The sequence below is a fragment of the Panthera leo genome, chromosome A3 (genome assembly GCF_018350215.1).
Source record: "Panthera leo isolate Ple1 chromosome A3, P.leo_Ple1_pat1.1, whole genome shotgun sequence".
Taxonomy (NCBI): Eukaryota; Metazoa; Chordata; class Mammalia; order Carnivora; family Felidae; genus Panthera; species Panthera leo.
The window spans coordinates 42,432,218-42,453,946 of NC_056681.1; the positions used below are offsets into that span (position 1 = coordinate 42,432,218).

General features: G+C 44.7%; 1 protein-coding gene across 2 annotated transcripts in view; it reads left to right on the forward strand.

Annotated features, from left to right (window-relative positions):
- Positions 1 to 21,729, forward strand: part of PCSK2 (proprotein convertase subtilisin/kexin type 2) — a 272,000-nt gene that overhangs the window by 122,937 nt on the left and 127,334 nt on the right. The gene's annotated exons all lie outside the window — the stretch shown is intronic.

The window sequence follows — 21,729 nt, forward strand, 5'->3', positions numbered from 1 at the left end:
AGAATAGAATAGAATAGAATAGAATAAAGTAAAATAAAATAAAATAAAGTAAAATAAAATAAATAACAACAGCTTTACCTTTGGGTACCCTGCACCTCCAAAAGTGAGAATAAATACTCTCGCCTGAGTCATCAGAGTGAGAAAGTGCCAGGTGCCACAGGAGCCCTGAACTGTAATTCATTTTTTAAGGGTTAGGTATTTTGTGAACAATGGAAAAGAACACAGTACGATGAGAGTCAGAAAACTGTAGGTTTAAACTTACGCACTAACTTGGGCAAGTCACTTAACTTCCGTAAGCTCCAATTTCTGCCTCCACGAGGTGAGGGTAGCAGCACACCTCTCCCAATGTGGGAAGCAAAAATCAGATGAGATGCCCACTGGGGGGAAGGTAGTCTAGGGCCCTGGGTGGTCAATGACTGTTGGTTCTCTGCTCAAAAAAAAAAAAAAAAAAAAAGATGGCCGCCTTTTTGGCAGAGGAGCTGATGGTAAAGATTGAGCTTCTGAGGACAAATAGAAAGGGGTGGTGGGACATCACTAGTGCCAGTGGGGCACTACCTAGTAGGAAAGCTTCCAAGGGTTCCACCCTGTGAGAAGGAGAGAGGAACTTTTAGATCTTCACACCAATAGAATCTTCAAGGAAGTGTCTAAAATAGTGAGATTTCTATCTTTGTTCACACATTTTCGGTGGCGGTGGGCTTCCCCTGCAATTAACTGGCTAATTGGAAAGGCAGTATGCTACAGAGTCAAAGACATTAGTTTCAGACTGGGACAAATCTGGCATTAAACTGGCAACCTTGAGGGGTGCCTGGGTGTTTCGGTCGGTTAAGCATCCAACTTCAGCTCAGGTCTTCATCTCCCGGCTTGTGAGTTGGAGCCCCACATCAGCGCAGAGCCCACTTCAGATCCTCTGTCCCCCTCTTTCTCTCTGCCCCTCCTCTGCCCCCTCTTCCCCTCTGCTCTACTGGTTCTCTCTCTCTCTTTCCCTCTCTCTCAAAATAAATAATAATAATAATAATAATAATAAACCCCTCCTCTGTCCCCCCTCTTCCCCTCTGCCTCACTGGTTCTTTTTCTGTCTCTCTCAAAATAAATAATAAGAAATAAACTTAGAAGAAACTGGCAACTTTGAAATTGTATGACTTTAGGCATGTTACTCGAGCCTTGTGAGATTTGGTTTCTTCGCTCATAAAAGGGTTCAGCAGTTCCCACTTGGGGTCTCATGTGGTTGCTGTCAGATGGGCCACTCACATGGCTACAGGCTGGGAGCCCAGCAGAAAACGTTGACCAGAGCACTCTCACGTGGATTCTCTGGCCTAGTGGCCTCAGTGTAGTTGAACTTCTTTCTGTACATGGGTTATTGGCTTACTTAAACCAACAGAACCAGTTGGCCTTTTCTGACCTACTGTTGGAAGTCATCAGATAGCATCACTTCTACCATTCGGTACTAGTTGAATCAGTCACAACCCACTCAGGGCAGGGGGAAGGACATATACACCCTACCTCTTGATTGGACAGACCATCACAGAATTTATAGACATGTCTCAAAGCTGCCACAATAGTAATACCATGTTATAAGACTATAAGGCATTTTGCATATAGTGTCATCGTTGAGATTTTTATAATTATTGGTTCCTTGGAGGATAATTTGCTGCTGCTTCCCATCAGTCAGAGAGCTTGCATGTCGTAATAGAGAAACAAGCCACAGGTTTATAAAAATCTAGTCACTTGAATCCAGGCTAGCAACTAGTTGAATGCCATCGATTGCTCAGACGAGTTGAGTGAATGCCTTCTCCATGTCCCTAAGATACATTGATCTCCTGCTTCCCTCCCCAGCACTGTGTGAATGTCACTGAATGGTGAGAGGCCGACTAAATGGGCAGGGATATTGATTTTCTTTTCTACCATTTTTGAAAGCTCTTTGCTTACCAGGTGCTGAGCAAACATCAGGCAAATGGCCGACCATGTAGAAATAGATCAAGTGAGGAGCAACAAAGGCAGTTATGGTTTTCCAAACGTGAAGCTGGTTAAGCTTCAGGTGCACCTCCCCCCTACCTCTGGTTTTAGATTGGAAATTGCCCACTATTCACACTTTATTATTTGCCGATTCATAATATAGTTCACCCAGATGGTACTAAGTAGCATCATGGAAAATATTTCCAACCAATCCATGGAGATGAGGCTGTAGCTCTCTCTGAGGAGAGCTGACTAGAGACTCAGATATGCAGTGCTAATGACAGATGGGGCTGTGCATTTCAGAGGATGGGGTGTGCATCCTAGATGCCCAAGTGCAAAATTGCTTATATTCTTGGAAATGATAAGAGAGACCTGTGTAGTCTGTCTCAGTAGCGACAAACACAGGATTTCTTTAGTATAGAGGACATTCTAGAAACCACCCAACACTATATTGCTAGTGACACCCAGGGAAACTGAGGTATGTTTACCTCTGCTAGGAAAAAAAAAAAATCCAGGGGTTCCTCAGGTGGTCAAAGGAAGGCAGGTTGGAAATCACCTGCAAACTCACACCATATGGAAGGAAACCACCGATGAGGGGTGGAGAGGGCCTCTTGAGATTTTGGTTGGCTCCATTCCCAACATGCATTCCCAGAGAATTTACCTCAAGGAACAACAAAGGACAATCTCCAAAAAATGATACTTTCTCTCTTTTTTTTTTATGTTTGTATTTAGTTTTGAGAGGGAGAGAGAGACAGAGCACAAGTGGGGGTGGGGGGCAGAGAGAGAAGACACAGAATCCAAAGCAGGCTCCAGGCTCTGAGCTGTCAGCACAGAGCCCAACGTGGGGCTCGAATTCACAAGTCATGAGATCATGACCTGAGCTGGAGTCGGACGCTTAACAGACTGAGCCCCCCAGGCCCCCCAAAGAATGAGACTTTCTAATGATCTTGCCAGATTTTCTGAATTTAAATGGATTATTGCTTTCAGCAGAATAAGGTGAAAACCGTGGGCATTCTTGAGCTGGGTTTTAGGTTTTTGTGATGTTCATAAAGGAAAAGACCATCACAGGGCACGTTTGCCGAGCTCTGTCTTTGGAGCACATTCTCCGCATTCCGTTTGAAGAACGTCCATTTTATCCTCAACTATGGATGCGAACAGGATGCTGTGATTTCATTTCAAACCAGGAAACAAATTTGCTTTTCTATCCAATTTCTAGACGGAGCCAAAAGAGGAAACCGCCTCATCTCCCTTTAGGAAAATGGGATTCCTTCGTTTTCCCTGAAATGAATAGTAAAGGTGTTTTAAAGCATTGAGAAAAGAGAAAGGAAAATAAGGTCTAAATGTCTCCATTCTGCACATAAGAGCCTGGGTTCAGGGACAGAAAACTGTAGGTGGGACAGGCAGTTGTTTCGACCTGTCACTGAAGTCAGGTGCTTCCACACCTGAGATCTCTCTGGACTCAGGTTCTCTCTCCTGAGAAGAAATTTGATTTCGTTGCAGCTGTTTTTGTTTTTGTTTTTAGATTTTTTAAATGCGTTTTATTTTGAGAAACAGAGAGAGAGAACATGCATGCTCGAAAGTGGGGGAGGGGCAAAGAGGGAGGGAGAAAATCCCAAGCAACCTCCTCCCTGTCGTTCCAGAGCCCGACTCGACTGGGGGCTTGATCTCACAAACCATGAAATCACACCCTGAGCCGAAATCAAGAGTCAAACGCTTAGCCGACTGAGCCACACAGGCACTCCTTTGCTGTTTTTATTTTAAAGTGACCATTTTCCTATTCTGTCCCCCCCACCATTCATGCTCTCTTTCAAAAGTAAACATTAAAAGGAAGAAAAAAAGAGGAAGAAAAAAGACATACCATGTATTTTTTGTCACAAATATCGCATATTTTTAGGGACACCTATTCAACAATTAAAATAGTAAGGCTTTCCCCTGGAAGTCTCCTTGGGGCTACACAGCACTTTTCAGATTTCATTAACTGGCTGCGTAAAAGTGACCACATTGTATAGCATGAAACAAAGCATGACGTAGTTTTTTAAAATGCTGACTAGGCATGGACAACCTGGTGCCCCTCCTTTGCCTGTGTAACTGGAGTGGTCCAATTCATGTCTGGAAGTGGGGGAAAGGGGTGAATAGAAATAAGATCTCATCAGGGAATAATAATACACCAGCCACATGTGGGGGGGGGGGGGGGGTAGAAATGGCGATAGTTCCCTCACATGCCCAGAGTTCTAGAAATGCAAAGCTGTACCATGGAAATGGCCAGGTTTTCTCTGAAACTGTAACAAAATATATTTTTATACTTGGTTTTGTTTCCCCCAAGAAAATTACAGTTTAATGGCGGGTACACCCAATGGTAGGAAACGTCCAATGCTCTAAATGACTATTCGAGTCCCAACTGCGTGACTTAAACAACCCTTTTGCAAAGAAGTCAGCAAAAATAATGTTGGCCGTTTTCAGAAAACGGAGCAGATATTCAAGAATGGGGAGGGTGTGGGCAATGGTTTGTGTGTCGATATTTTTTCCCAGTTTTATTGAGATATAATAGACCTACAGCACTGTATGAGTTTAAGGAGTGCAACGCAATGGCCTGGCTTACATATATGGTGAAATGATGACCACAATAGGTTTAGTTAACATCCATCTTCTCACAGAGATACAATACAAAGGAAAAGCGAAAAAAAGAGAAAATATTTTTCCTCGTCACGAGAGCATTTAGATTTTACTCTTTTTTTTTAATTTTTTTAATGTTTATTTATTTCTTTTTTTTTTTTTTTTTTTTTCAACGTTTTTTATTTATTTTTGGGACAGAGAGAGACAGAGCATGAATGGGGGAGGGGCAGAGAGAGAGAGGGAGACACAGAATCGGAAACAGGCTCCAGGCTCCGAGCCATCAGCCCAGAGCCTGACGCGGGGCTCGAACTCACGGACCGCAAGATCGTGACCTGGCTGAAGTCGGACGCTTAACCGACTGCGCCACCCAGGCGCCCCGATGTTTATTTATTTCTGAGACAGAGAGAGACAGAGCATAAGTGGGGGAGGGGCAGAGAGAGAGAGGGAGACACAGAATCAGAAGCAGGCTCCAGGCTCTGAGCTGTCAGCACAGAGCCCAACGAGGGGCTTGAACTCACAAAATGGTGAGATCATGACCTGAGCCGAAGTCAGTCACTCAACCAACTGAGCCACCCAGGTGCCCCTAGATTTTATCCTTAAAAACTTTCCTTTATACCTTACAACAGTGTTAACTGTAGTCATCATGAGATATGTTACATCCCCAGTATTTATTTCTCTAACAGCTGAAAGTTTGTACCTTCCTCTGATTCTCCCTCTCCCCAACCCCCTCCATCTCTGGTAACTACAAATCCGATCTCTTTTGTGTGCGTCTTTTTTTTTTTTTTTTTTTTTTTTAAGATTCCACATATACATGAGATCATACAGTGTTTGTCTTTCTCTGAGTGATTTCACTTAGCACACTTAGCATAATGCCCTCAAGGTTCATCTATGTTGTCACAAATGGCAGGATTTCTTCTTTTTTATGACAGAATAATGTATGTTGTGTGTGTGTGTGTATATATATATATATATATATATATATATATATATATATATACCACGACTTCTTTATCCATTCATCCATCGATGGACTCTTAGCTTATTTCCATGTCTTCACTGTTGTGAATAATGCTGCTGTAGACACGGGTGTGCAGAAATTTTCAGGGTAGTGTCTTCATTTCCTTTGGATGTATTCTTAGAAGTAGAATTGTTGGGTCGTATGTTGGTTCTATTTTTAATTTTTTGAGGATCCCCCCCCCAACTACTGTTTTCTATAGTGGCTGCAACCAACAGTTGTGCATCGACATTTTGACACAAAAACACTGAGATTGGAGAGTATGGGCAGGAGGCACATGGGCACATGTGAGGGTTTATAAAGAGACTAGCCTGTCTGAGTCATGGTGGAAAGTCTGTGGTGTGCAGATGTAGGCTGGGCAGATGGGGTGAGGATACTTTGGCAACCTCGAAGTCTGGACTGAAGCACTGCTGTGTTCTGTAGGGAGAAATCATGCTGGTGACTGCAGAGAAAACTAGACCTTAGCCATTTGGGAGAGGGAAAGCCATTTCCCTAGTTAACCCTCTGTCTCACTTCCCAATCCATGGTGGAGGAGAGGAAATGGGCAAGGCAGCCATGTGTAGGGCCAAAGGAAACAGCATTGTTCTTCTGGCCAGATGTATCCTAAGCTCCTACCTCAGTAATGACCATTTTTACATCTTACGTAGCCCCCAGCTCTTGAATCACATTCAGCCTTTGAGCTTTTCCCATTGAGGCCCCAGAAATAACACTGCAGAGACAAGCCACCCCTCTGTGTCACCTTCCAATTCCTGACCCACAGACTCTGTAAGCATCATAAAGTGGTCGTTTTAAGCTACCATGTCTTGGGATAATTTGTGATGGCAGCAACAGTAGCTAGAACACCAACATTGACCTCTTGACTCACTGGTGGGTTGTCCTTGGTTCTGTTCGTTAGTTTAATCACCTTCTCCAATGCGGTGTTGGAAGCGCACAGTTCTTTACCAACTTCCCAATGTGTCAAGGACTTGCAGTGTTAAGATGGAATCTCTTCCCACCCCCACTGCATATTTCTCTGACGCTCCGAACAAATGAAGGGGTTGAAAATTGCAATCTGCTATATATAGTGCCACCAGGGTTCTTCCTGCTTCTACTCACACAAATGGCACTCAGCCTTTTGTGATTTATGGCTCCCCACATGAAACGAGCCACCACCAGTCTCTCCCTCCCTTCTGTCAGTTGTGCATTTTGCAAATGGAAGTTTCTTGGGGGAAGCGGAAAAGAAGTATTGGCCAGGGACAGCTGAGGTGGCATGTGGGAGAGGGACATACAATAGCTTCCTCAGTGGTTAATAGAGACCTTGTGTTTCTGAGCTCAAATGCACAACAGTGGGCCAGGGTCTGAGGATGATCATATCAGATTTTGTGCTGCAAGTTTATCTTGTTTTCAGGACATCACATAGATGGGCCACAGAACATGTTATTTCTACAGCTTCATGAGCAGGTCCTTCTAATTCTAAAGCTGGTTGGAATGGCAGCTCTCCTTTTCATGGTAGTGGGTGCTCTGTGTCTCCATCAAATTCCATCCCTGCACGGATATCTTCATTGAACAAATATCAACCATCAGCCTCATATTCCAGCATGAATATCAGCTGCCGTGTCACAGGTGGCAGGGAACATAGTGGCCCCCCAAGATGTCACCATCCCAGTCCTTAGAACCGGTGAATATGTCATGGCACATGGCAAAGCATAACGTGGCAAATAGCTTTAAGGTAGGGAGATTACCCTGAATGATCAGGTGGGCCCAATGTCATCGCGAAGGTCTCCTAGGAAGGCAGCAGAAGAGAGGGGCAGAGTAATACCGTAGATGAAGACTTTGACCCGCTGTTGCTGCCTTTGAAGCTGGAGGAAGGCCATGAACCAAGAAATGCAGCAGTCTGTGCAATGCAGAGAAAGCAAGGAAATGGATCCTCTCCTAGAGACCCGGTAAGAGCGCAGCCCTGCGGGTACCTTGATTTGAGACTTCTGACCTCCAGCACTGTAAGAGGCTGCCTTTGTGTTGTTTTCAGCCACTATATTTCGGCAATTTGTTACAGCAGCCACAGAAAACTAAGATACTGCAGAATGAAAAACTGTTTTCTCCTTGCATTTGTCAGAGGGCAGATCTAAGCACCCGTTGGTTCAGTACCTTCCAGGGGCACTATTGAAAAGCCGATTTATTATTTTCTTCGTTTGTTCTGCATCACTGTGCTGAGGCTCATTAACACCCCATCCCTGGGTGCTCTGTGCATAAGCAGAAACGTATTAAGAATCAATCGCTCTGACCTTTATTCCTTGTTGGTGTTTTGTCATTCGTGGGCTGCTCGACCTGACATGTGAATTATACTCTGGCTGCCTGATGCAGAGGATGCAGCTACCAGCCCCCAAATATTTCAGACATATGCCAATTGCGATTTCAACACACATTCTCTTTTCCACCCCGTCAACCTGGAATTGTTCCATTGGCAACTAATGAAAGACCGATAGGAGGAAGGAATTGGCAAGGCATCACTGTTGACAAAGGGCCTAACCTTTGAGGAAGATTAAAAATAGATGCCCTTTAGGAAGAAAGAACCAAGGAAGTGAATCTTCTCTCGTCTTTAACTCTTTGGTCTATTGTCCTAACCCAAAAATCGAACCTTCTTCAGAGTTTGCGAAAGAAAAGGAGACCACACGCTTTCAAGGATCCATTTGTGTTCAGAAGCAAGCAGCTTGTTGGTTTGTACCCCCCCCCCCCAATGAAAATGTACAATGAAGCCGTATTGCAACATTTGTCAAAGCAAATAAATGGCGTGGCCCTCCATGCAGCAACATGTCAGGCATTAAGAGCATCTAGAAACAAACAACTTCGGAGGGGTTTCTCACCATGTCCTCTTGCCTCCTTTGTCTTAATTCTACCCCTTCTGATGGTGCCCGATTCTAAGCCCTGGAAACAGCCCAAGAGTTTCAAAATCACCTTTTCCATAAACTCCCTTTCCTTTCTTGCACCAATCTCAACCAGCTTCACTGGAGGGAAGCCATCTAACGAAGGACCTCATGCCCAAGTGTTTGTAAATGGTAACACCTGGATGTGTTGCCTGTCCCAGAGGACTTGTTTTCCAAATCTTTTTAAATAGAGACATAATCAACATGGATAATGAGGGCATAGAATTCAAGCTTAACTCTTCGTGGCTGGAATTCAGTCAGTGTAGAAGTGCGCAGGGGAGGCGATCTGAGTCACTGGAAGCTTTCTCTGGGCCCCTCAAATCGCACCATTTGTACTACAACTCAAAATTCTGCCCCTACTTCTTCCTTCATAGATGAGATGGATTCCATAGACACGCTATTCAACATAATTATAGGCAGTAATATTTATAGTAGGTCTCATAGTTCCCAACAAAAGGTTATTTCATGTGTTCCCCACCATTAAGCCTTGTACAGGCAAGAATTCTGTCATCTCCATGTTATACGTTAGGGGTCAACAAACTTTTTCTATAAAGAGCCAGAAAGCAAATACGTCGTTAGCCATATGGTCTCTGCTGCAACTACTCAAGTCTGCCCTTGGAGTGAGAAAGCAGCCAGGAGCAGCATGTGAACGAATGAGCACAGCTGTGTTCAACAAACTGTATTTACAAAAACAAGCAGCAGGCTGCATTTGCCAATCCCTGCTCTAGAAGAAGGAAACAGGATCCAGAAGTTTGAGGGACCCAGAGCACACACAAATAAGAAGTAGATCAACCCAGTGCTTTCTGACTCCAAATCTACTGCTTGTTCGCCACAAAGCATTGCATTTGGAGCATGGTCTTTAGCCCTCGGTAGAGTCATGACTTTGGATCAAGTCATACACAATCTCCACCCATCCCCACATCTCCCTGTGCACATTTAGTGAGGCAACATCTGGGACTAGGCCACCATCATTACCATGCGGTCAAGGAAACAGAGGGAAGGTAACTGACCCACAGGACCAAACCAGGCCATTAGACAGGATAATTAGTGACACTTCATTGCATATTCAGTCAGATTCATCCTCTCCTTCCAGAAGCACATCATGGAGCCCTCCCTGCAGCACAGAATGGGGACTAGGCATCCCAGACCCGCCCTCACTCAGCATCCTCCTCAGCAGAAGCAGCCATACATCAGCATCACGGTGGAAGTTTCGCAGGGGACAGAGCTTTAGGAAGCTATGTTCCTGCTGTGCTGGAGCCATTCATTCCCAGCTGGGCACCATGACACCTACTCTGTGGGTCCTTCTCTTCACCTTCACCTCCAGGTGCCTTCCCAGGAAGGGAGAGCACTGGGTGGGTTAGTCAGGTGTGAGGACACTGGTTGGGCCACAGCTGGAGCGGACAAGGGCAGAGCCTTCCTCTCACGTGTCCTCCCAGAAACCTTCTTGGTTACACTGAGGTCCACCGTTTGTTGTTAGGAAACAAACGACATGCCTGCATGTCGCAGGCAGGCTCTCTTTGTCTACACTAGGTGTGTGGCCAAAGCTATTCATATATTAAAGTGACAGCCTCCCTTTGCTTCTTTTCCACACTCATCTCTCAAAAGAACCTCATTGACAGGACCACATCATTTTCGCCAAGGACAGTGTTTACCGGTCCCTGGCAGCCCTGGGAAATTGTCCTCTCAAGTACACCCCAGCCTAACCATCCCTTCCTCAACATCTGGCATAGCGCCTACCATCTTTTAATATCCTTTTCCTTAATACAGCCCCCTTAATCCAACCCATGACATTCTTCCACCATCTTGGAAATAGGAGCAAGAGGAAGACTGAGATCATGCTAAGGCACAACCTCAAATCCCTACACACGTTCCAGCAAACACAGGTGATGGCATTTTACCTCCTCAAGGCATTCCCATAGGTTGTCTTTGCACTTTGCTCCGCTAGAAACGTCTTTTGATCCCTCTTTAATTACACTGACTTATCTCATGGTATATCTTGTGTACAGTGCTTTCGATGATAGATACCAATTTGTTAATATCTTGTCACAGAGACGCAGTGACTGGAACTGTGACCAGTGGCATGCAGCCATATCCTCTTTCCTCAATTGACTGTCTTCATTCTTGCAAGATAGGCAAACCTCTCTAAATGAGGGCAATCAATACAGCGCATTTAGCCATAATTGTGGCTTAACTCCCTGTTCTTTGAAAAGTTAAGCAATGTGATTTGCCTAAAACTGGCCTTTCCAAAAAGGCATCCCTGCATGCTCAAGAGGGAAATCAAGCAGCCAGCCTCCTGCCTGCCCCCTCCCTCCCAGCGACTGACCTTCCTGGGTCACGTCTTCCCTCCCCAAACCCTTCTCATCTCTAGATCCCTTTTTGGATCTTGACAACCAAGGCCAGCAGCGGTGGCACAGCAGGTAAGCTAGAGTGTCTAAGCTTAGGAGTGGCCTCTTTCCTCTGTAATCTCCCACATCACCCCCAGCAATGATCTTTCTGGGTCTCTTATTTGAGATAACGCACTGCCTTGGAAAGGTGAAGTCAAAAAGGGGTGGAGCTGTGTTCTTCCTGTAGGTGGGTCTTCTGCCTCCAGGACTCACAGGGGAACAGGCTCTAGCTGGTTTCTCTTGCCATGTTTAATTTGTCTCCAACTAGCTAAGAGCAGTAAGAATGAATCAAAGGTGCCTGGGCTGCTTTTGAAGACACCGTGCCACTGCCTTTCCACAGGGCCTGAAATATTAGAACACTGGCAACAATTATAGCAGCAAATGCAGGCATTTATTGAGTATATACTATGAGCCAGGGGTCCATATGCATAATCTCTCTGATTCTTTCCATAATCCAAATTACGAAGTGGGAACAGAGAAGCAACTGGTGCAGTAGGGAAGCATACAGACTGTGCAACCAGATTGCTCTGGTATCCTATGGGTTTCTGAGGGCTGCCATAGCCACGTATCATAGACCGGGTGTTTTAAACAACAAAAATGCATGTCTCACAGTTCTGGAGCTTGAAGCCCAAGATCAAGGTGTCAGCATGTTGGCCAGGAGGGAAGGATCCGTTCCAGGCCTTTCTCCTTGGCTTGGAGATGGCTGTCTTGACCTTATATCTTCACAGCATTCCCTCTGTGTCTCTTTCCAAATTTCCTCGTGTTAGAATAGGACACTGGTCATACTGGATTAAGGCTCACCTTACAGAGCTCATTTTAACTTAATAGCCTCTTTAAAGACACTATCTCCAGGGCACCTGGGTAGCTCAGTTGGTTAAGCATCTGACTCTTGATTTTGGCTCAGGTCATGATCTCACGGTTTATGAGATAGGACCCCCCATTGGGCTCTGCGCTAACAGTAGGGAGCCTGCTTGGGATTCTCTCTCTCCCAGTCTCTCTGCCCCATCCCCACTCACGTGATTGCTCACATGCCTGTGCTCTCTTTCTCTCTCTCAAAACAAATAAACAGGGGCGCCTGGGTGGCTCAGTCGGTTAAGCGGCCGACTTCGGCTCAGGTCATGATCTCACGGTCTGTGAGTTCAAGCCCCGCATCGGGCTCTGTGCTGACAGCTCAGAGCCTGGAGCCTGTTTCGGATTCTGTGTCTCCCTCTCTCTCTGACCCTCCCCCGTTCATGCTTTGTCTCTCTCTGTCTCAAAAATAAAAATGTTAAAAAAAAAATTTTTTAAACAAAACAAAAAAAACAAATAAACATTAAAAAAAGACACTATCTGCAAATACAATCATATTCTGAGGGACTAGTAGTTAGAACGTCAACATGTGACTTTTTAGGGGGACACAGTTCAACCCAGAACAGATCTGAACCATGTCTCTGCCCTTGGCTACCTGTGTGACTTTTACCCAGCCACTCACTCTGTCCTGCCTTCATTCCTAAGCAGCCTTGAGGTTGTTGTGAAAATTATGTACATGAAATACTTAAAGCCCTCCTGACACACAGCCAGACCTCAATAAATGTTAGTTGGTATCAGGGCTCATCCCCATTTCCCAAGTGAACAAACTGAGCCTTAAATAGGTTCCGCAACTTGCGTGAGATCTCACGGCTGGTGAACGACAGATACATCGGGGCCCGTAACCTATATCTGCCTATCCCAAAGACCAATCTCTCATCTACAATGCTGCCTCCTTTTCTGCAACCTTTTATTCTGAATAAAAGTCAATATTCTATCTAAATAGAAGTAAAGCTATATCGTCCTTTCCAGGAGATGAAGCCCAGCCCAATCCATTTTAAATCCCCCCAGCAACTCAAAGCTTGAAGGGAAAGCCCCCAGTGTGCCTCTGGCATCTCATGAGAGGAAGAACAGAGCCTGTCCGTGTTGGCCACTGACTCTGTAAGCACACATCAGAAAGGACTTGAATTCTTCTCTCCTACCCAGGAGATTGACACCAGGGAGGATGATCAGGCCAGGAGCCAGAGGAGCCTTCTGACTTCAGCCTTAATCCTGCGCCCCATGTGGACGCATCTTCAAGCCCGCCCACGGTTGTCCTAGCTAACATGTTGGGCGTGATGTTTCTGGAACAGCTATTTTTGTTTTGTTTTAACCTATCAAGGGAAAAAAAGTCCTCAGCCCATAATAAAGGCTAGGTCATTTCGTGTGCAAATTAAGAGGTTTTAATAAACAGAAGATCCACATTTTTTGGAAACCTTGCTCTAGCCTTGATGCCCGCCCACGCACCTCCCCAGCCTGCCATCCCTGCCCCTCCCAGCTAGCACTAGGTGAATCCAGAGAGATGATTTTTCAAGGAGAAGATGGGCTGTGTTATCTTACAGATGTGAGTTTGTTCTCTTTCAGAGACCACTTGGTGTGGTCTCTGGAAGCATAGATGCTTTGTCCCTTGCTCTCATCTGTGGTTTGAGCAGTGTGAGAACTGGGACAAGAGCGAGGAGGGGGAGGAGACCCCAGCATGCAGTTCCTCAGCCTCAGCTTAGGAATCAGGCACTTGGAAAGCTTTAAGAGACCCTAAGGCCAGGCCCACCTCTAGGGACTCTTGACAAACCCCACCACCACCACCCCCCTCCAGGCGATGGTGCCACTGGCCAAGCTTGGGACCCTCTGCTTCCCCCACAGAGGCATTGTCGGATGCACCACAGGACCAGAGCAGGTCTTAGAGTTCCACTCTCCACCGGTTCTCAGCCAGGACCCACAGCACAACTCCCTGGGGTTCTTAAGGGACACATTCCTGGGTGGTCAGAGTAGCCACCTTAGGTTGTCTGACAGCCATCCATATGTTTCATTAAGAACAGCAGATGTTTCTTGATCTTTTTGGAGTAAATTTAAAAGAGATACTACCAGATGTCATATCTATATTAGAACAGATGTAGATATTATAACATAGGTATTATAGGTATCATATACGGATAACATGTAGGTATTATACATATAAATCCACTGGTTACATTTTATAAAATATATCTATATATATTTATCAAACATATGGATATTATCCATCAATATTGTATACATGTGCGTGTGTGTATACACACACACACACACACAAGTGTGTATATGTGTGTATACACACACACACACACAAGTGTGTATATGTGTGTATACACACACACACACACACACACACACACACACACACACACGTTTCAAATTTACGACATTGTATCAGTTTCCTATGGCTACTGTATTAATTACCACAAACTCGGTGGCTTAAAACAACTTCTACTTACTCTCTCACAGTTCTAGGGGATGGAAGTCCAAAGTCAAGGCCATCAGCTTGCAGGGCTGTGCTGCTCCGGGGCTCCAGAGGAAGAAAGTCCTTCCCTGCCTCTTGGAGGTTCTATTGGCCGCCAGCACTCATGGGCTGTGGCTCTTTACTCCAGGCCCTGTTTCCCCCTTCACCTGGCCTTCTGCTCTTCTCTGTGTATGCATCTCCTCAGTGTGAGTCTAATAAGGACACTGGTCCCTGGATACATGTCATTGGATTTAGGGCCCATCCTGATAATCCAGAATGGTCTTAACTCAAGATCTTGAGTTACAACTACAAAGACTCTTTTTCCAAACAAAGTCTTATTCACAGGTTCCAGAGATTAGGATGTGAGCATACAATTTGGGGGGATATATAGTTGGGGGAACATATATTTTGGGGGGAACATTGAATCCACTAACTACAAAAGAATCATGCTAAACATACTCCTTTAAAAAAAGAAACTCCCTCTTGGGGCACCTGGATGGTTCAGTCAGTCAAGCGTCCGACTTTGGCTCAGGTCATGATCTCACAGTTCAGGGGTTCAAGCACCACATCAGGCTCTGAACTGACAGCTCAGAGCCTGGGGCCTGCTTCAGATTCTGTGTTTCCCTCTCTCTGTCTCTGTCCCTCCCCAACTTATGCACTCTCTCTCTCTCAAAAATAAATAAACATTTTTTTTATTTTAAATAAAGAAATAATAAATAATTTTTAAAAACCTCCTCTTTCTATGTATGTGTATTAGTGCAAACATGTAAACATTTTCTGGAAGGACTCATGCGAAGTCATGAACAGTGATCACTTTTGAGCAGAGAACTATTTGAGAGCAAGGAAGGAAAGAGGGGGATGAAACGTTCCCTTCCCATTATACAACTTCCTGTACTGCTTTAATTTTCTAGCCATGCACATGTGTTACCTTCTTTTTTTTTTTTTTTTTTTAATGTCAACAAGGATTCTCAGGAGGTTGGGGGTGTGAAATTATGTTTTTTCTTCTTTCCTACTTCTCCATTTTAAAACAACAATTTTGGGGGCGCCTGGATGGCTCAGTCGGTTAAGCGTCTGACTCTTGGTTTTGGCTCAGGTCATGATCTCATGGCTCATGGGATCAAGCCCCACATCTGGCCCTGCGCTGACAGCATGGGACCTGCTTGGGATTCTCTCTCTCCCTCTCTCTCTTCCCCACTCATGCTTGCTCTCTCTCTCTCAAAATAGACAAATAAACTTAAAAATAAGTAAATACATAAATACATAAATAAAGTAAAACAACAATTTTTATTTAATCAAAGAAGCAGCTCACGTGGGTGATTTGGATGTCCCGCCCAATCAGAGAGTAAGTGACCCAATCTGACCGTGTCCTCTCACAGAGAAAGAACCAAGAAGGAGGGCAGGACAGGCACTGGGAGAGCTGGCTGCTAAGGGGGAATGGGCATCTCCCTGCCTCCTCGCCTTGGGAAGTGATGGCCCCAAGGCTTCCCATCTGCAGATCTCTCTACCGAGTGAGGATTTCACAGCTTGGATCCCACCGGGGCCTCCCCACAATTCTGAGAAGTGGAAATAGGCATTTTACGGGGGAAGAAAATTGGCCTCCAGGACAGTGTCAACCTTGGGGCAGATTGGGATCCCCTGGAGAGTCTGATTGGGTCCAAGCGTGAGCCACGTGTGGGGATTGCTAAAGCTCCCCGGGTGACCTGGTGTGCACCCCAGGTAGAGGTGAGCTGGCTGAAGGGTGGGAGGGGAATTGACATATATGGGCATTTACTGTGTGCCCGGAGCTGTGTTTCACAGGTGCTCCACAGAGGATGAGGCCACTCATTCCTCAAATGAACCCTCAGAAGTAGTTCCTCTCATTCCGGTGATAAGGAGTCTCAGAAATATCACTATTATGCTCAAAGATACAGAGTTAGTAGGGGCAGATGCAGGTTGCAAACCCACCTCTGTGGCGGCACCACAATCCAGAGCTCTTTCTACAAAACCTCTTGGCTTCCACGGATGACCCTTACCCAGTTCACTCCGGTCCTGGGGTGGGGCAAACTTCGAGAAGTTCCACTTTATTAACTGCTCAAAAGTTTGCCATCAGAAAATCGAGAAAAGCAAAAACGATCACACGCTACCTGTTCTCAAATGCATGGGTTTATGCACGTGTCTTACAACCGCTCTTGGCAAATGACAAGAGTGACGACATCGTACTGCCTTAGGCTGGGGCGTCAAAACATGCAGAAGGTGTTGGCAATTTAGCAGAAAATCCTGGAGGCAATAGCGGAGCACTCTTTCAAGAAATGCTGATCACCAACATGCTCGACGGCACGGAGGATGACATCCCATAGGAAAACACAGACGTGGACAATTCTGAGGCTCCAAATGTGCAACAGTTTAGGAACATCCTAACCAATGTACTTCCTAACATTTTCCCTTTTTCTTTTTGTTTGTTTTTTTTACAAAAGTTATACATGGTTGAAGAAGTCTTTGTCCAAATGGGACTACAAGAGCACTTCCTGTACAAAATGAAGTTTACAAATGAGAAGGAAGCATCGTGACATGGTTTCATTCTCAGGAGTCGTAGTAATCTCCTAGGGCTGAATTCAATTCTTAGTGGTTGTATTAGTTTCTATAACAGGATACCACAAACTGGGAGGCCCAATACAACAGAGATTAACTCGCTCACAGTTCTGGAGGCCAAAAGTCTGAGGTCGTGGTGTTGGGACACCACACTGCCTCTGAAATCTCTAGCAGCCCATCTCCTTTTGCCTCTTCCACCTTCTAGTAGACCCAGGAGTTCTCTGGCTTGTAGAAGGATAACTCCATTCTCTGCCTCCTCCCTCTTCACATGGCTTTGCCCTGTGTGTCCTTATGTCTTCCTGTGGCATTCTTCTCGTGTGTCTGTCTGTCCTCTTCTTATGAGAACACCAGCCACGTTGGATTAAGGGCCCATCTTCCTCCAGTATGACCTCCTCCTAACTAATTACATCAGCAACAGCCCTGTTCCCATATAGGGTCACATTCTGAGGTACTGAAGGTTAAGATTTCAATATATCTTTCAGAGGGACACAATTTAACCCATGAAGGTGGTACATAAAAATAATTCTTGGTAGTACACAAAATAATGGTGTAACACATCTACAGCATCATAGATTTTAAAACTTTAGCGTTTTCACAAACATGTCAGTTTTGTGTTTTGTTTCTTTTCCCACACTCACTCCCAGCGAAGTCGTCTCACCCTTTGGAAGCAGGTTTCCCATATTGCTCGTCTTTCTCCTGGCCCCTCTCCTGCCCCCACAGTGGATGCTAATTAGCAGCTGTTTAATTATCAGCCCAGCGGGGGAGTGATCCAGACCCTGATCCTCAGAGAGTCAAATCCACAGTTAAGTTGTCCCAGATACTGGAAGGTTGACTGTGTTCCATGCCTTAGCAAGAGGCAATGTGGCTTGGTGGAAAGTGTGGAGGATTTAGAATTGGTCAGCCTGCGTGACTCTGCCATGTTTTCAACAGCTGAACAATGGCCGCTAACCCTCCTTTCCTCAGTTGTAACCATATCCTCCCCACAGTCTTGTTGAGAAGATTATATGTAGTGAAAGTACCTTGCTAATGAAACGTCTAAAATAGAAGGCAAATGTGCAGGGATAGTATCTGCCTCCTAGAATGATCTGTAACCGGCACATTGTAGATGTACAAACACATTTGTTGATTGAAAATTCTTCGTTAAAGAGAAAGACTATAAGAAGGAAGGAAGTGGGGGGAGTTTCTGGAGTAAAACTTGTTCAAGCATGGGTGTCAAATAAAGATTTAAAAGTTGAACCAGAATTGCAGAATATCCATCTCTTCGTTTCTAATAAAATAATTCCCAGTAACGAACACTCTTGCTTTCTTATCTTGTTTATCTATATAAATGATTAGGTCAATGGACAACTTGGATGAGCAGTCTAAAATGAAATACCTAAGCTAACTGTACATTATTTTTCAAGAAGGCAAGGAGCTATGGTTAAGTTTCAGGCCACTGGTGCCACATCGAAGTGGTAATGAAAGGTACCGTGTGTGAAAGGTTACATTCAGAGGAGGAGAAAGAGAGAATAAAAGTAACCTTGTAGTTATAATGTGAGGAAGGAATTTGAACACCAGGAAATACTTCTCTGATATTAACTGTTTTATCACACGAGGGGTTATAACACTGAAATCTCCTCCAGGGGTCTTTAAAAATAGTTAATAACCTCATCTTTCTGCTACTGGAAATTTCAATTATAGTAGAAAACAATCCAATGACCAGTAAGAGGGATATCATTGGGTAAATTATTGTACATTATTCTATGGGATATTTAGGTAGCTATTAAAAATTAATTTATGAGAGCCCTAGAGAAGCATATTAAAATCCTTGTGTACACTACTTAGAGAAGAAAGAACGCAGAATTTTATCTGTCGTTCAATTACTCTTATGTAAAAATTAAGTTTAAATGAAAATTAGCATTGGACAAGAACCCAGAAAAAGAAAGCAATTTATGGTAGTCCGTGGTATCACTGTGGGGAAAAATACGTATTCTCCAGTTATTTGCATATAACAAGAAAAATATATGTTTTAAAGGAGTTCTCTGTCTTGGAATTGTAACTGTGATCTTCACTGAAGACGTGAACATAAACTAAAAGGCTCAGAAAGGTCTGCAGTCGTAGGATTTTTAATTTTCAGTAACACTAAATGACAAGATTGCAGACACCGACGTCATGCTTCGGCACTTCTGAGCAGCAAGGAGGGGTGGTGTCCAGAGAGCACAGCGTTCCAAAGCATCGCTGGTCTCCATTAAAACCTAATTTATGGAATTAAAAATTAATTTTATGGAAATGAGTTTTAAGTCTTTTCATTAGACTGCACTCAGTCTAATTAAGTTTCGAGTGCTATTGTCGTAGCCATTCCTGCTCTGTTATCTAAAAAAAGATGAAATCCGATGTGGGTCTGCTTGTTCTTATGCTGCTGAGAATCAGCAACTGCAAAAGGGAGTTTTCGAGCATCCACAGGGCAGCTACTCTTGCTTAGCAAAGACCCTAGCAATGGAACAACGTTACCTCAACAAAATCAGTCATGACAACGAATCCAGTATGATGGGAATCCCACAACGGAAGCCAACCCAGGCTTACCATTAATGAGCGGAGCAGATAAAGGTCTTACTCAGGACCACTATGGGAAGATCCGATGGCCGAATTCAGGCTCCTTCCCAAGTGAAAGCGACACTCTTACCCCTCTTCCTTGAATACCTGCGTCCATAGTGAAAGAAATGTTTTAAGAGGGGTGCACTATGGCTCTTTACATAAATGTGTGTGTGTGTGTGTGTGTGTGTGTGTGTGTGTGTAGGTAGATCTATCTTCTATCTGTTCTGTGACAGCTGTGAGGATACACAGAGCACACCTCTGATTTCCAGGAGAGTAATTGACCAAGCACCCCAGCTGCTGCGCTCTGAAATCTGTCACTGTGTTGGCAACAGGCCATGCTTCCCAGGCGGCTCCAGCCAGTCACTGAGCACAGCAGGAGCACTGAGGCAGGATCATCCCTGGGAGACACAGGGTTCCTCTGAAAGTCGACTTTGGAACCCCAACAGACTTGTCACACTTCCCTTACACTATGGGGCAGTTGAGGACACTTTTGCCCAACCTTGTTCATGCTCTCCTTTACGGGGTCAAGCTTGCATAGCAGTGTCTTGCATTTTCTCTCCTAATAAAAACCTTGCATATTTAATCTCATCTTGGCATCTGCTTCTCAGAAGATACATATATAGAATATATAGAAAATACACATCATATACATATATGCGCATGTATATTTGAATCATAATTTCTCCCCATTTGTTTTTTTTTAATTTTTTTTTTAATTTTTTTTTAATGTTTATTTTTGAGACAGAGAGAGACAGAACATGAATGGGGGAGGGGCAGAGAGAGAGGGGGACACAGAATCGGAAGCAGGCTCCAGGCTCTGAGCCATCAGCCCAGAGCCTGACGCGGGCTTGAACTCACGAACCGTGAGATCGTGACCTGAGCCGAAGTCGGACGCTCAACCGACTGAGCCACCCAGGCGCCCCATCTCCATTTGATGGACACTAGTTATGTCTAGATTTTTGCCATTATAAAAATATCCATCCGTGGGGCATCTGGGTAGCTCAGTCTGTTGAGCTTCTGACTCTTGATCTCAGCTCAGGTCATGATCCCTGGGTCATGGGATCAAGTTCCACATTGAGCTCTGTGCTGAGCATGGAGTCTGCTTGGAATTCTCTCTCTCTCTCTCTCTCTCTCTTTCCCTTTAGTGCCTCTCTCCTACTCATGAGTGCTCTCTCTCTCTCTCTTTCTAATAGAAAAAAAATTAAAATTAAAAAAAAAGAAAACACATCCATCCCATGCTTCCAAATATTTGCTATGTGCCAAAGTGAGTATCTGTTGTTGGAATACTTCCAAGGAATCGAGCAAATGCCACACCTACCACTTCTTTTCTACACATACAGAGTTTCTGGTAGAATTAAAGATTTTCTGGCAAATGAGCCCCCAGGTTTCCTATGTCAGTGTGTAGAAGGAAATGAAGTACCACTCTCCTACAGCATTCCTGCACATTCTAGGACAGCAAGGGAGGGGAGGTTTCCAGCCACGTTTACGATCCCTCCATTTTTCCCTCCCTACCGTCACTGTAGACATGGGTCCTCTTGTCTTCCCTGGTCCCAATCAGAGTTCTCAAGTGCAAGCAACAGAAATCAATTCTGGATTAGTTAAGCAAAAGAGGATTTCCTGGAATGGTATGGGGAGCTCCCAATCAGTGAGAGGCCAAAAGATTAGTCTTGGGGGAGCTCCAGGGTCGGGTTGTGGAACTGTAGTAAGAACGTTTTACAGGGAAGGTCTGGGGAGTGAACCTAGGAAATAAATAGCCTTCAAGGGCTCCTTTTCTCCTCACATTACTTTCCCAAAATGCAAATCCATACCCACCGGGGCTCCTCTAAGGCAGAGAGAGCCTGCAATTTCTTTGCAGCAGATAAGGTGTCTCACATTTCACTCCCACCAACGCAGAACCTAGTGGACTCCAGGTAGTCCCCCAAATACACTGAGGATGTTTGCAAAACGAAGAAATGGATGTTGGGCAGCAAAATATAATTTTAAAACTACGTATTCAGCCCACACCCTTTTCTACATTTGCGTAGTCCTTGAGTTTATAGCTGTTCAGAGACTGGCCACAGCCACTGGGTGATAAATGCATTATTGCCCAAGTGAAGGTAAGTTTCGTGAATGGGACAAAGTCTAGCTGTGTCCAGGAACCTGTTTGAACAATTCAGCGCCTAAGTTTCATTTCCATCCAAGGGCTTGGGGTCCTGTCTGACTTTCCAAAAATTGAAGTATTGTCATCGCCAGGATGGCAACACCGTCCATTTCTTTTCAAAGATCCCTCACTTACCTTCGAAAGCTCTGCCGTGAACTAGCTGGCTCTCCACGCAGGTTTTCTTTTGGTCTGGTTTTGGTTTGGTCTGGTTCAGTCTTGGTTTTGGTTTTGGCTGATTCCCAAATGTGACAGCACAATCCTGTCAACAAACATAAAGGCTC